Here is a 15,898-nt window from a genome sequence, read left to right as displayed (position 1 = left end):
TCAAAGCACAGTCACCCTGCGTTATGGCTGCAGATCTCTTTGAGGAAATGCTAAGAAGAAGATTTACAGTGTCACTTTTTGACAATGTAGCAAATCCTTCCTCAAAGGATCTTTCCTTCATTCAAGGGGACTTGGCTTCGGGACTGTCTCTAATCTAATAATTGATTGAAGGGCTCTTACTCTTTCTTGTCAGAAGTCGGTGGCTCATGCCTGTAATCCGAGCACTTTGGGAGGCCGAGGGGGGCAGATCACGAGATCAGGAGTTGGAGACCAGCCTGGCCCACATGGTGAAACCCAGTCTCTACTAAAAAGACAAAAGTTAGCTGGGCCTGGTGGTGCATGCCTGTAATCCCAGCTACTGGGGAGGCTGAGGCAGGAGAATGGTGTGAACTCAGAAAGTGGAGGTTGCAGTGAGCCAAGATCATGTCACTGCACTCCAGCCTGGGTGACAGAGCAAGACTCTGTCTAAAAAAAAAAGAAGTCAGGCTTTTTTTTTTTTTTTTTTTTTTTTTCAGTATAACTAGAGCTTTTCCACTTACACAAATCAAGTAAGACCCTAGTAGGCTGCCTATCCATTCCTGTCCTTGGAACACTATGATCCATTAGCCAATGCCAACGCTCTGCAGGCCAAACTGCTTTGATGCCTGCCTTGGCTCTGCTGCCCATAACAGTAACTACACTAACTTTGTCTTGGTTACTAAATGCCTCCACTTGGCTGTGGACACCCTAATGTCCCATCATTCTCATTGCATTAATTCAGGGATCCCATTTTGATAATTGCATTTCCCATTCTCAAGCCTTGTCTTCAGTAACCACTACAGAGTACTTCAAGAATGCCAGTGTTCTCATCAATGTATTTCTCAAAACCTTGGTGAGGGGAGTCCACAAAACCTTGGGAGATCCTACCAAGGAATATAATTAGCTGATTTTACATTATAAATCCACTGTAGCGCCCTGGATACCTTCCTCTTAAGTATTGGGAGTTCTGATATTTTAACTTCATCCATGCAAGCCATCTTTGGGTTTAAGAGCAAACTACTAAAGCCGGGTGCGGTGGCTCGTGTCTGTAATCCCAGCACTTTGGGAGGCCGAGGCGGGTGGATCACCTGAGGTCAGGAGTTCAAGACCAGCCTGGTCAATATGGCGAACCCCTGTCTCTACTAAAAATACAAAAATTAGCTGGGCATGGTGGCAGGTGCCTGTGATCCCAGCTACGTGGGAGACTGAGGCAGGAGAATCGCCTGAACCTGGGAGACGGACGTTGCAGTGAGCCGGGGTCTTGCCACTGCCTTCCAGCCTGGGCAACAGAGTGAGACTCAGTCCCAAGGAAAAAAAAAAAAAAAGAGCGAACTTCTAAAGCCATTCCCAAACAACTTGAACAGATACCTTAAATTCAGAATCTCTGCTTAGTGCCCTTCTTTAAAAATTGTTTTTTATATTTATTTATATATATTTTTTTAGAGACAGGGTTTTTCTCTGTTTCTCAGGCTGGAGTGCAATGAATGGCATAATCCTAACCCTCACTGCAGCCTTGACCTCCTGGGCTCAGGCAGTCCTCCCACTTCAGCCTCCTGAGTAGCTGGGACTACAGGTGTGTGCCACAATATAGTGTTGTAGAGATGAGGGTGTCACTATGTTGCTGGTATTAAACTCTTGGCCTCAAGTGTTCCTCCTGCTTCGGCCTCCCAAAGTGCTGGGATTCCAGGCGTGCACCTGGCTGCTTTGCATTCTTTTATGAGATGGCCAGTCAGGTATGGCTGCAAGAGGAGACAGGAGAGGTTCAAGAAAACAGAGTTTATTGTACTCCTGGGTCCTGGGGACAGGAAGCATGCAGGGCCCTGAAGAAAAGACACTGGGTGGTCAAAGGGCAGAAGACAGAATTATGGGGAAGGTTTAGGCTACTGCTCTTTGGGGTGGGGGATTTTGTGGGAAAGGCAAGGTAGGGTGGGGTGAACCTTTTTTTTTTTTTTTTTTTTTTTTTGAGGCGGAGTCTTCACTCTGTCGCCCAGGCTGGAGTGCAGTGGCACCATCTCGGCTCACTGCAAGCTCCGCCTCCCGGGTTCGCGCCATTCTCCTGCCTCAGCCTCCGGAGTAGCTCAGCCTCCGGAGTAGCTGGGACTACAGGCGCCCGCCACCGCGCCCGGCTAATTTTTTGTATTTTAGTAGAGACGGGGTTTCACCGTGTTAGCCAGGATGGTCTCGATCTACTGACCTCGTGATCCGCCCGCCTCGGCCTCCCAAAGTGCAGGGATTACAGGCGTGAGCCACCGCGCCCGGCCTGGGGTGAACCTTTAGTATTGACTAGTTTGAATAATTTCAGTGGCTTTGGGGTGTAGGTTGTCCCTAGTTGACTGGGACCTGGCCCTCGGGAGAGGAATTTTGCCTTTAGGGATGTATAGGACAGATAGAGGGGGTGTGGCTCTGGGACTGGTTCGTTTGCATATCAAATACATGCTTCTGGCTGAGCCCTTTGCTATCTCTATCTCTAAGAACTGGCTAGCCCAGGGAGGGGCAGGCTCTCCTCAGCCAGAAGCCAGAAAGGTTTATTTTATTTTATTTTGTTTTCTTGTAGAGATGGGGTCTTGCTATGTTGCTCAGGCTGGTCTCAAACTCCTGGCCTCAAGCAATCCTCTTGCCTTAGCCTCCCAACGTGTTGGGATCACAAGCGTGAGCCACCGCACCTGGCTGATAAAGGTTTTTTAGGGTGTGCATTCTTACTAATAAATTCATCCAGGCCAGGCGTGGTGGCTCACCCTGTAATCCCAGCACTTTGGGAGGCCGAGGTGGGTGGATCACCTAAGGTCAGGAATTCGAGAGTAGCCTGGCCAAATGGTGAAACCCCATCTCTACTAAAAATACAAAATTTAGCCGGGCGTAGTGGCAGGTGCCTGTAATCCCATCTGCTCAGGAGGCTGAGGCAGGAGAATCACTTGAACCCAGGAAGCGGAGGTTACAGTGAGCCGAGACTGTGCCACTGCACTCCACCTGGGCAACAGAGAGAAACTCTGTCTTAAAAAAATAATAAATAAATAAATAAATAAATTCATCCAAATCCAAAATTATATTTCTTGCATCCTGACCCAACTCTTTCAAGATCTGTTCCCCTACATATTCCCTCAGTTTCAGTCAGTAAATAAATCAGCATTTAAGGATCTTGGTAAAAGGTAAAGGGAATTGTTTGTACTATTCTTATAATTTTGCTGTAAATATGAAACTATGTCAAAAGAAAACATGAAGCAATGTATACATTGACAAACTCTCAATATTCTTTGTTTTTTTTTTTTTTTTTTGAGATGGAGTCTCGCTCTGTCGCCCAGGCTGGAGTGCAGTGGCCAGATCTCAGCTCACTGCAAGCTCCGCCTCCCGGGTTTACGCCATTCTCCTGCCTCAGCCTCCCGAGTAGCTGGAACTACAGGCACCCGCCACCTCGCCCGGCTAGTTTTTTGTATTTTTTAGTAGAGACGGGGTTTCACCGTGTTAGCCAGGATGGTCTCGATCTCCTGACCTCGTGATCCGCCCGTCTCGGCCTCCCAAAGTGCTGGGATTACAGGCTTGAGCCACCGCGCCTGGCCAACTCTCAATATTCTTTTGGTTTGTATGGTATTTCCTCATGAGTCACCCTGGGGCCTGCTGTGACTTGAATCTCTGCGCTTACAGATCTAAAAGAGGTGGAAGGGTTAGGTTCCTAGGAGGATCACAGTCACCTGAAAGGCCACTAGCTCTGGGGAGGTCATCCCAGGTTCTTCAGGTAAGGGAAGATTAACTGCAGATATAGAGGAAGGTCACTTTCTTTGGCTCAGGAGGGTCAGCTGAATTTAGGGTTTAAGGCAGGGGTGTCCAATCTTTTGGCTTCCCTGGGCCACATTGAAAGAATTGTCTTGGGCCACACTTAAAATACACTAACAATAGCTGATGAGCTAGGAAAAAAAAAAAAAGAAAAAGAAAAAAGTCACAAAAAAACTCATAATGATTTTATTGTTGTTGTTGTGTTTTTTTGGTTGGTTTTGTTTCGTTTTTGTTTTTGTTTTTTTTGAGACGCAGTTTTCTCTTGTTGCCCAGGCTGGAAGGCAGTGGTGCTGTCTCGGCTCACTGCAACCTCAGGTTCAAGTGATTCTCCTGCCTCAGCCTCCCAAGTAGCTGGGATCACACGTGCCTGCTACCACACCTGGCTAATTTTTGTATTTTTAGTGGAGACAAGGTTTCGCCACGTTGGCCAGGTTGGTCTCAAACTCCTGACCATAGGTGATCCACCTGCCTCGGCCTCCCAAAGTGCATGATTACAGGTGTGAGCCACCGCGCCTGGCCAAAGCTCATGTTTTAAGAAAGTTTATGATCGGGCACGGTGGCTCAAGCTTGTAATCCCAGGACTTTGGGAGGCTGAGGCGGGTGGATCACCTGAGGTCAGGAGTTTGAGATCAGCCTGGCCAACATGGTGAAACCCCATATCTACTAAAAATACAAAAAAATTAGCTGGGTGTGGTGGTGTGTGCCTGCAACCCCAGCTACTTAGGAGGCTGAGGCAGGAGAATCACTCACACCTGAGAGGCAGAGGTTGCAGTGAGCCGAGATGGTGACACTGTACTACAGCCTGGGTGACAGAGGGAGACTCTGTCTCAAAAATAAGGAAGTCTATGAATTTGTGTTGGGCTGCATTCAAAGTCATCCTGGGCCACATGCAGCCTGCAGGACCATGGTTGGTTGAAGGTCTTTGGCCTCATAGGAATCCATCCACATGTCTGTATCCTAAGATTCAGGGTCTGACTCCTTCCCAGTCTATGTCTTATTTTGAACATAAGACACCCTGGTAGGTTATGAATTCACTTTGTATTGAAATTCAGTCTGCTGCAAGTGGACACTTAGGGTTTGGTGATCAGAAATCTTGATCTTGAGGCTACCAGACATAAGAGGGTTTTTTTTAAAGGCGGTCTTCAAGTTTTTTGGTCCATTTTCCAGATCTTGGGATGGAAATTTAAAGCCTTTAGCTCATCGTTTTCTTTCTCCAAACTTCCCCCATATGTAGAAGCAACCAACATTCCTCATTACATTCCTATTTCTATTGAAATCTTCTACAGCAGCAAATATTTGGCTACCCAAAGCTTTGCCTTCTATAACCATTTATCACAAGTGATTACAGGTAGAGTTTAAGAATTTAAGTTTACTGCTGGCAACAATCATGAATGCACTTGTTTATTTTTTTTATTTTTTTATTTTTTTGAGACGGAGTCTCGCTGTCACCCAGGCTGGAGTGCAGTGGCCGGATCTCAGCTCACTGCAAGCTCCGCCTCCCGGGTTCACGCCATTCTCCGGCCTCAGCCTCCCGAGTAGCTGGGACTACAGGCGCCCGCCACCTCGCCCGGCTACTTTTTTGTATTTTCTTAATAGAGACGGGGTTTCACCGTGTTAGCCAGGATGGTCTCTATCTCCTGACCTCGTGATCCGCCCGTCTCGGCCTCCCTAAGTGCTGGGATTACAGGCTTGAGCCACCGCGCCCGGCCGAATGCACTTAAGTTTAATCAGATCAGAAAACCAATTTCCAATTCCTATCCTTAATGTTATCTGTCCCCTGAAACCATGGCCAGTACCAGTAAGTGCATCAGTCAGGGAGGCAGAACCTTTATGAATGATGAGGTAAGGAATTTATTATGAGAATTATGCTTTACACAATTGTAGAAGCAGCTGGGGAAGTGAAAGACCAAGAGGTTAGTCAGAGAATCAAAAGAGGAGTCACCAATGTGGGGAGGGAAGTGCATCTGGCCACTGACATTGGGCTGTGCTGAGAAGGCTCATGGAGAGCCATCTGAGCAGCCGCCACCTCTGTGGATCCATCACCAAGTGTCTGGTTGTCACTGGTGGTCAACAGGGTCAGGAATTGGCAAGCATTTCTGGACACTCATCAGAGCAAAGCAAGGACAAGCTAGAGCTCACTAACACTTCTGTCACCATATCTAACTACAATGACATTTAGAGAATAATACTTGCGGCTGGGCGCGATGGCTCACGCCTGTAATCCCAGTACTTCGGGAGGCCAAGGCAGGCAGATCATGAGGTCAGAAGTTTGAGACCAGCCTGGCCAATATGGTGAAACCTCATCTCTACTAAAAACACAAAAATTAGCTGGGTATGATGGTGCGTGCCTGTAGTCCCAGCTACTCAGGAGGCTTCATTTCTGCCTTTTTTTTTTTTTTTTTTTTTTTGAGATGAAGTCTCACTCTGTCTCCCAGGCTAGAGTGCAGTGGCGCAGTCTCAGCTCACTGTGACCTCCACCTCCCAGGTTCAAGTGATTCTCCTGCTTCAGCCTCCCGAGTAGCTGGGATTATAAGCGCCTGCCACCACGCCTGGTTAATTTTTTTGTATTTTTAATAGAGACAGAGTTTCACCATGTTGGCCAGGCTGGTCTCGAGCTCCTGACCTCGTGATCTGCTGCCTTGGCCTCCCAAAATGCTGGGATTATAGGCGTGAGCCACCGTGCCCAGCCTCTGCTTTTTAAAGGTCATGCAAATTCCTCTTTTGGCCAGCTCTAACCTGAAACCATTCAGGGAAAAGGATTCTGGGGAACAGTTCCAACTTAACCAAGTTGACATAATACAAAACACAATAATATGCAATATTTGAACCTAGGCTGGATCCTGGATTGTGAGAAAAAAACAACATATCAAAGAGGTTTTGAGGAAAATGGGATGATTTTTAAATTACGAATCAGCTATTGGATAATTAAAAGGGAGGCCGAGTGTAGGGGCTCACACCCATAATCCTAGCACTTTGGGAGGCTGAGGCGGGCAGATCACTTAAGGTAGGGAGTTCAGAACCAGCCTGGCCAAGGTGGTGAAACCCTGTCTCTCCTAAAAATACAAAAATTAGCCAGGCGTGGTGGTGCATGCCTGTAATCCCAGCTACTTGGGAGGCTGAGGCAGGAGACTCACTTGAACCTGGGAGGCGGAGGTTGCAGTGAGCCAAGATCACGCCACTGCACGCCAGCCTGGGTGACAGAGCAAGACTCGGTCTCAAGAAAAAAAGGTGGTGGGGGGGATTAAAGTTATTTTTGTTTGATAATGGCATTGTGGTTATGTAAGATAATGTCATTCTTAGGAGTTGAAGTTTAAACATTTAGGGGTGAATCTTCAAATGGTTTTGCATTTATTTATTTGTACTACATATTAAGTGAATATAACAAAATGTTCAATCATGGAATCTAGCTGGTGGATCTGCAGATGTTTCAACTTCTCAGATATGTTTGACATTTTTTAATAGTAAAGAAACAGGGAAAATAAAAGACTTCTCTTGATTCTTACCTTCGCTGGAAGGCTTTCCCACCCACCTCCTGTTACTGCGTTAAAGTCTGTGCTGTCCATCCTTTTTCTTTCCAACGTATAGCTCTGAGGCATATATCATACTGTACTTCATTTTCTTGTTTTCTGGCCTCGTCTCTCTGTAAACTTTGAAGTCCTTAAAGGGCAACATGCTCTCTTTCATCTGTAACTGTCCAGCATTTATTCCTATACCTGGCACAGGATTGGGTGATCCATTCATCCTTGTTCAGTCAAGAACAGAAGAAAGTCTAATTTAGGAATTTTCTTCAGGGCTACCAATTCAAGTGACTCTAAGAAGAGCAATGGTTTGGGGTTTTAAATTTTTATTTCACATTATAGAAGTGATGCTTGCAAATTAAAATAATTTGAAAACAAACTAAAAAATAAAGTAATTTCATTCCTGTCATTTACATACTTGTTAGAGTTGAGTTTAGCAAGTATCCTTCCAAAACAATTTCTATGCAATTATAAATACACACACGCACACACATACACGTGTACTACTATAAATGTCGTCTGGAAACTTACTTTTTAAAAGTCTAATAATATATTATGGAGCTTACCATATTTGTGTATAAATAGATCTGCATCATTCTTTACACAGGCTATGTAGTAATGGTATGGCTGTGCATTGATTTTATTTCACTACCATATTTGAATAAGCATATAGGTACAGAAGCAGTCTCTACATGAAACGACTACCCCAGACAAAAAGGGATTTGGCAACTAGTAGCCCAGACAAAAAGGGATTTAGCCTTGAACTGTGGGTACAAAGTCAGAGTAAACTGGCAAGGAAAAGAATTTACCAGCGTCTCAACTTACAGAGTCCTGGTCTATTCAAGGAACAAAATAGAGATCATGGAAGAGAAAGAACCAAGTATGAAACTGAATGGAGCCAAGTGACAAGTGTGAGACCTGTGAGCACCTAATTTGTGTATGCCGAGTTACAGTCCCACTGTATGAGCATAGTCCCTGCACCCTCAGGCAGCCAAGACATTACACAGCCTCTAGGAACAAGTGAAAGTGATAAGTGTATGGGCCCTGGTTCATCTGGGACGAGAAAGTCCCACTGGCTTCCCAGTGACAACAGAAAGTTACCCAAGCAAGTGTGGACGAAATCCTGCTAATGTTTCTAGAGTCAGCCAGTCTCATCACGGGTGCCCCCACCGCTTTCCCTTTCCCCAGCCATTTCTTACGCACGAAAACATGCCCCTTCTGCTGGCAAGCCCTCCCTCCTTTCTGAGAGTCCTCACCCACCCCAACTATCCAGACTCATTTCCCTCTTAGTTTCTTTTCTTTCTTCTTTTTTTTTTTTTTCCAGACAGAGTCTCTGTCACCCAGGCTGGGATGCATTGGCGTGATCTCAGGTCTCTGTAACCTCCACCTCCCCGTTTGAAGCGGTTCTCCTGCCTCAGCCTCCCGAGTAGTTAGGATTACAGGCGCGTCCCACCAAACTGGCTAACTTTTGTATTTTTGGTAGAGATGCGGTTTCACCATGTTAGCCAGGCTGGTCTCGAATTCCTGGCCTCAAGTGATCCACCCTCCTTGGCCTCTGAAAGTGCTGAGATTACAAGCATGAGCCACCACGCCCGGCCTTATTTCCATCTTAGTTTCTTTTTCTTTTTCGACACGGAGTTTCGTTCTTTTTGCCCAGGCTGGAGTGCAATGGTGCGATCTCAGCTGACTGCAACCTCTGCCTCCCGGGTTCAAGCGATTCTCCTGCCTCAGCCTCCTGAGTAGCTGGGATTACAGGCATGAGCTACCACCCCGGCTAATTTTGTATTTTTAATAGAGACGGGGTTTCTCCATGTTGGTCAGGCTGGTCTTGAACTCCCGACCTCAGGCGATCCACCCGCCTTGGCCTCCCAAAGTGCTGGGATTACAGGCGTGAGCCACTGCATCCGGCTCCCTGTTAGTTTCTAATACCCATCCTGTTAACTCAGATTGGTACAGTGTCAACAAAATGATGATGGAGCGCAATGAGACTATTAAAATGGGTTGTATAATCATTGCCTGCCTGTATCAAAACATCTCATGTATCCCATAAATATATACACCCACTAAGTACCCATAAAAATTAAGATTAAAAATTTATTTAAACAATTAAAACTTTTTTTAAAAAAAGAGTTGTAATATCCTGATGGTGTTTCTCACTCCAAAGCACAGCATGAACCCATCCCTGTCAATTCGTCTTCACTGCCATGTCACAAGTATGTGCTCATGGCCCTGTTTGCTGCTAAGCACAAGCATTTCTGGAAGTAAAATAAATAGTAATGAGTGTATATGCACAGTTTGCTTTATATAAATCCAATGAGTGGTGATCCAAGAAGTAACAAATTTTGGTAAATACTAAAACTGGGAATTTCAATCTGGGATTCTGTATCGTGTTAGGAAAGCTCAATGTTGATTATTTGAATGCTATTCAATAATGTTCATTGGCAGTTTTTAGTGTTTGAATATTCGCTGTGGGTTACAGTCATCTGTAAATACTTTAGCAGAAGAGATGCAAAAGAAGAGATATTGCTGTTATAAAATACCAGTGAAATCAGAACTAATCTATAATCTGAATTTGCAAAAATATTATCAACTTCAACAGTAAAACCAAAATCAGGGCAAGCATTATAAAAGTAAATGATCTTGTATGAAGCATCATGTACTCTAATCCCTAATTTAAAGACGCTTCTGGTTGTATTTTTAGCAATTCAACTGACGTCAATTCAAATGAAAGGGATTTCTCTTACATCTGGACTATCTGTCAGGAAACAAATATCAAGACTACTAGACAGGGCAACTAATGCTTTGCATGTTTATGTTTTTCTTTTTCTTTTTCTTTTCTTTCTTTTTTTTTTTCTTTTGAGATGGAGTTTCAGTCTTGTTGCCAGGCTGATGCAATGGCACAATCTCGGCTTACCGCAACCTCCACCTCCCGGGTTCAAGCGATTCTCCCGCCTCATCTTTCCGAATAGCTGGGAATACAAGCATGCACCACCACCCCTGGCTAATTTTGTATTTTTAGTAGAGATGGGGTTTGTCCATGTTGGTCAGGCGGGTCTTGAACTCCTGACCTCAGGTGATCCGCCCGCCTCAGCCTCCCAAAGTGCTGGGATTACAGGCGTAAGCCACCGCGCCCGGCCTGCATGTTTGTTTTTTATTTTAAGAATGTTAACTTTTTTGGCTGGGCACAGTGACTTATGCCTGTAATCCCAGCACTTTGGGAGGGAGGTTGAGGCGGGAGAATCGCTTGAATCCGGGAGGCAGAGGTTGCAGTGAGCTGAGATCGCACCACTGCACTCCAGCCTGGGTGACAGAGAGAGAGACCATGTCTCAAAAAAATTTAAAAATTAAAAGAAAGTCTTTTTCTTTGAAGATCTTGCATACTAACATTTAAAACATTAAATCAAGTGTTATGAAAATACAGAATAGTTTTTAATATCAAGAATTTCTGGCCGGGCGCGGTGGCTCAAGCCTGTAATCCCAGCACTTTGGGAGGCCGAGACGGGCGGATCACGAGGTCAGGAGATCGAGACCATCCTGGCTGACACGGTGAAACCCTGTCTCTACTAAAAAATACAAAAAAACTAGCCGGGCGAGGTGGCGGGCACCTGTAGTCCCAGCTACTTGGGAGGCTGAGGCAGGAGAATGGCATGAACCCGGGAGGCGGAGCTTGCAGTGAGCCAAGATCACGCCACTGCACTCCAGCCTGGGCGGCAGAGCGAGACTCTGTCTCAAAAAAAAAAAAAAAAAAGAATTTCTGAGAATTCCTGGGAATTTCTATTTTATTCCCAAATCCTAAAAATTGGCCATAAAATGATAATTTTGAAGCTATTGATGAGAATTTTGGGTGCTATAATATAATTGTGTCTATTCTCATATATGTTTAAAAGTTTTTTTTTTCTTTTTTGAGTCGGAGTCTCACTCTGTTGCCCAGGCTGGAGTGCAGTGGCTTGATCTCGGCTCACTGCAACCTCTGCCTCCCTGCTTCAAGTGATTCTCGTGCCTCAGCCTCCTGAGTAGCTGGGATTACAGGTGCCCGCTGACACATCGGCTAATTTTTGTGTTTTTAGTAGAGACAAGATTTCACCATGTTGGCCAGCTGGTTTTGAACTCCTGACCTCAAGTGATTTGCCCGCCTTGGCCTCCTGAAGTGCTGGGATTACAGGCATGAGCCACCGTGCCTGGCCTATGTTTAAATTTTTCCAAACCAAAACTGGATCATTTGGGCTACATTCCTGCACAAACTACTTTGATGACTTTCTAACACCCTCAGGATAAAAGCCAACCTTTTTGTGCCCTTTAAAGCTTGCATAATTTTGACCTGTTCACCCTCCAGCTCCAACTCTCACTCTCCTACTACTTTCCAGTGACATCAGCCTGCTCTCAGTTCCTCAAACTCATTACTTTACTGACTCAAGGTCTTTGCCCATGCTGTTTACTATGCTCAGAATATCTTTCAGGCCAGCACTTTGGGAGGCCGAGGCAGGTAGATCACATGAGGCCAGGAGCTTGAGACCAGCCTGGCCAACATGGTGAAACCTTGTCTCTACTAAAAATACAAAAATTAGCTGGGCGTGGTGGACCAGGCATGTAATCCCAGCTACTCAGAAGGCTGAGGCAGGAGAATCGCTTGAAGCTGGGAGGTGGAGGTTGCAGTGAGCCGAGATCAAGCCACTGCGCTCCAGCCTGGGCAGCAGAGCGAGACAACATTGCAAAAAAACCCAAAACAACAACAACAAAAAACTCCTGGTCGGGTGCAGTGGCTCATGCCTGTAATCCCAGCACTTTGGGTGGCCTAGGCGGGTGGATCACAAGGTCAGGAGTTTGAGACCATCCTGGCCAATATGGTGAAACTCCATTTTTACTAAAAATACAAAAATTAGCCAGGCGTGGTGATGTGTGCCTGTAATCCCAGCAACTTGGGAGGCTGAGGTAGGAGAATCACTTGAACCCTGGAGGTGGAGGTTGCAGTGAGCCAAAATCGTGCCACTGCACTCCAGCCTGGGCGACAGAGCGAGACTTTGTCTCAAAAAAAAAAAAAAAAAAAAAAAGAGAATACTCTTTCTGCTCTATTTCCCTGGCTAACTCTTACTTATCTTTATTTTATTTTATTATTTATTTATTTATTGAGATGGAGTCTCGCTCTGTCACCCAGGCTGGAGTGCAGTGGTGCGATCTTGGTTCACTGCAACCTCCGCCTCCCAAGTTGAAGACATTCTTTTGCCTCAGCCTCCTGAGTAGCTGGGACTACAGGCATGCACCACCACACCTGGCTTTTTTTTTTTTTTTTTTTTTTTTTTTTTGTATTTTTAGTAGAGATAGAGTTTCACTATATTGACCAGGCCAGTCTCGAACTCCTGACCTCATGATCTGCCCACCTCAGCTTCTCAAAGTGCTGGGATTACAGGCTTGAGCCACCACACCGGGCCTCTTACTTATCTTTAAATATGAGTTCCTCTTAAAGGTTTTCCTTAGACCAAGCTCCTCCCTGCTGCCAAATCTAAATCAGGTCTTTCTGTGAAATTCTCCCACCATCCTGTGATCCTTCATATCACTTCTCACAGTTTATAGTGATATATTTATTCACGCGCCTTTTGGTTTAACGACTGTTCCTCACTACATGGTAAGGACAGGGGGCATGTCCTTTTGGTTCACCCCTATTGTATCTATCTACACTCTTAGCACAATGCTTGGTACGAAATTGGCCCTCGGTAAACAATCCGACTGTCCAAGGAAGACATATACTTTGACAAGAAGGAAATCAAGTTCAGCAGAATTGCTCTTAGTGAATATGTGAGAGCTCTCAGAACCACCAATTTTTTTTTTTGTATTGCCCACAAATCCCATTCTAGAATTTCACCTAAGATCAACATTGAGCTTGCTATTTGTCATTTCTGGAGTCTACCTCTCTCATTCTTCTTATTCTTTTTTTCTGAGATAGGATCTCACTATGTCACCCAGGCTGGAGTACAGTGGTACGAACATGGCTTACTGCAGCCTTGACCTCCGGGTTCAAGCAATCCTCGTGCCTCAGCCTCCCACGTAGCTGGGACCACAGATGCGCACCACCACACCTGGCTCTTTTTTTTTTTTTTTTTTTTGGTAAAGAAGGGGTTTTGCCATACTGCCCAGGCTGGTCTCGAATTCCTTGGCTCAAGCAATCTGCCCACCTCAGCCTCCCAAAGTGCTGGGGTTACAGTGTGTGCCATTGCTCCTGGCCCCTTTCTTCTTTTTTGTTTTATTTTGTTTTGTATTTTTCAGACAGAGTCTCACTCTGTCGCCCAGGCTGGAGTGCAGTGGCGTGATCTTGGCTCACTGCAACCTCTGCCTCCTGGGCTTAAGCAATTCTTGTGCCTCGGCCTCCCAAGTAGCTGGGATTACAGGTGCATGCCATCACGCCTAGCTAATTTTTGTATTTTTAGTGGAGACGGGATTTCGTCATGTTAGCCAGGCTAGTCTTGATCTCCTGACCTCAAATGATCCACTCGCCTCAGCCTCCCAAAGTGCTGGGATTACAGGCATGAGCCACCGCGCCTGGCCCCTTTCTTATTCTTCTTCTTTTTTTTTTTTTGGATTGGAGATGGAGTCTAGTTCTGTTGCCCAGGCTGGAGTGCAGTGGTACGATCTTGGCTCACTGCAACCTTTGCCTCCTGGGTTCAAGCAATTCTTCTGCCTCAGTCCCCGAGTAGCTGGGATTACAGGTGCCCGCCACAAAGCCCGGCTAATTTTTTGTATTTTTAGTAGAGACGGGGTTTCACTATGTTAGCCAGGATGGTCTCGATCTCCTGACCTCGTGATCCACCCGCCTTGGCCTCCCAAAGTGCTGGGATTACACAGTGCCTGGCCCAGCCCCTTTCTTCTTAACAACCTTAATTACATGGAAAACTGATCCTCTAAGGCTGGCAATGGAGGGAAAAGCAGCTCAGCAGAATTAACAGGGGTAGCAGTCAATTGCTATGTGTGGAACTGATTTGTCTAGAATTCCATGTGTTTTTTTGTTTGTTTTTTTCCTTTTTTTTTTTCTTTTTGTTTTTGGCTTGTCAAGTGAAGCATTAGGGAGTGGAGAAGGAATAAAGAAATCTGTGATTGGTTGTGATAAATTAGTTGTAAATACCACTGCACTCGGACCATCCCAAAGTTTTTCTTTTTTTTTTTTTGAGACGGAGTCTAGCTCTGCCGCCCAGGCTGGAGAGCAGTGGCGCGATCTGGGCTCACTGCAAGCTCCGCCTCCCGGGTTCACACCATTCTCTTGCCTCAGCCTCCCGAGTAGCTGGGACTACAGGCGGCCACCACCATGCCCGGCTAATTTTTTGTATTTTTAGTGGAGACGGGGTTTCACCATGTTAGCCAGGATGGTCTCGATCTCCTGACCTTGTGATCCACTGACTTGGCCTCCCAAAATGCTGGGATTACAGGCGTGAGCCACCATGCCCAGCACAAAATGGGGAACATTTTTTTAAAAGGGAGGTTGGAATCCATCAGAGTTCTATTAATCATCTCCCCCTTCATCCTCCTCTCCTTTTTCAGTATCTTCCAACCCTTCATCATCATCATCATCTTCTTATTTTTCTTTATCATCCATATCAGGAACCAAGTAGAACTGTAATGGGTTTGGCCAAATATCATCTTTGATGACCTCTCCTAACTCCCCAGCACCTGCATCAGAATGATCAGTGAACCAGCTAATTTTTGTATTTTTAGTAGAGACAGGGTTTCACCATATTGGCCAGGCTGGTCTCAAACTCCTGACCTCGTGATCCACCTGCCTAGGCCTCCCAAAGTGCTGGGATTACAGGCGTGAGCCACAGTGCCTGGCCTATTTATTTATTTTTTTGATACAAGATTTTGCTCTGTCACCTAGGCTAGAGTGCAATAAGGCAGTCACAGCTCACTGAAGCCTCAACCTCCCAGGCTCAATTGATCCTCCAACCTCAGCCTCCCGACTAGCTGGGAGTACAGGTGTGCACCACCATGCCTGGCTAAGTTTTGTATTTTTTGTAGAGACGGAGTTTCACCATGTTGCCCAGGCTGATCTCAAACCTCTGAACTCAAGCCATCTACCTGCCAGGGCCTCCCAAAGGGCTGGGATTACAGAAGGTAGCCACAACCCCTGGCCCAGATGCTCAGTTTTAAACATTAAAAATGTGCAAGTTGCTTTGTAGCCGGGTGCAGTGGCTCATATCTGTAATCCCAGCACTTTGGGAGGCTGAGGAGGGTGGATTACCTGAGGTCAGGAGTTTGGGACCAGCCTGGCCAATATGGTGAAATTCTGTCTCTACTAAAAATAAATAAATAAAAAAAATTAGCCAGGTGTGGTGGCGTGTGCCTATAGTCCCAGCGACTGGGGAGGCTGAGGCAGGAGAATCACTTGAACCTGGGAGGCAGAGGCTGCAGTGAGCTGAGATCGTGCCACTGTACTCCAGCCAGGGCAACAGAGTGAGACTGTCTCAAAAACAAAAACAAAACAAAACAAAAAAAGTGTACAAGTTGCTTTAGTACTATAAAACTAAACATATACAAACACAAAAAATAAATAAATCCATGTGTGGGGGCTGGGCGAGGTGGCTCATGCCTGTAATCCCAGCACTTTGGGAGTC

The sequence above is a fragment of the Macaca thibetana genome, chromosome 14 (genome assembly GCF_024542745.1).
Source record: "Macaca thibetana thibetana isolate TM-01 chromosome 14, ASM2454274v1, whole genome shotgun sequence".
NCBI lineage: Eukaryota > Metazoa > Chordata > Mammalia > Primates > Cercopithecidae > Macaca > Macaca thibetana.
This window is presented reverse-complemented; position numbering follows the sequence as displayed.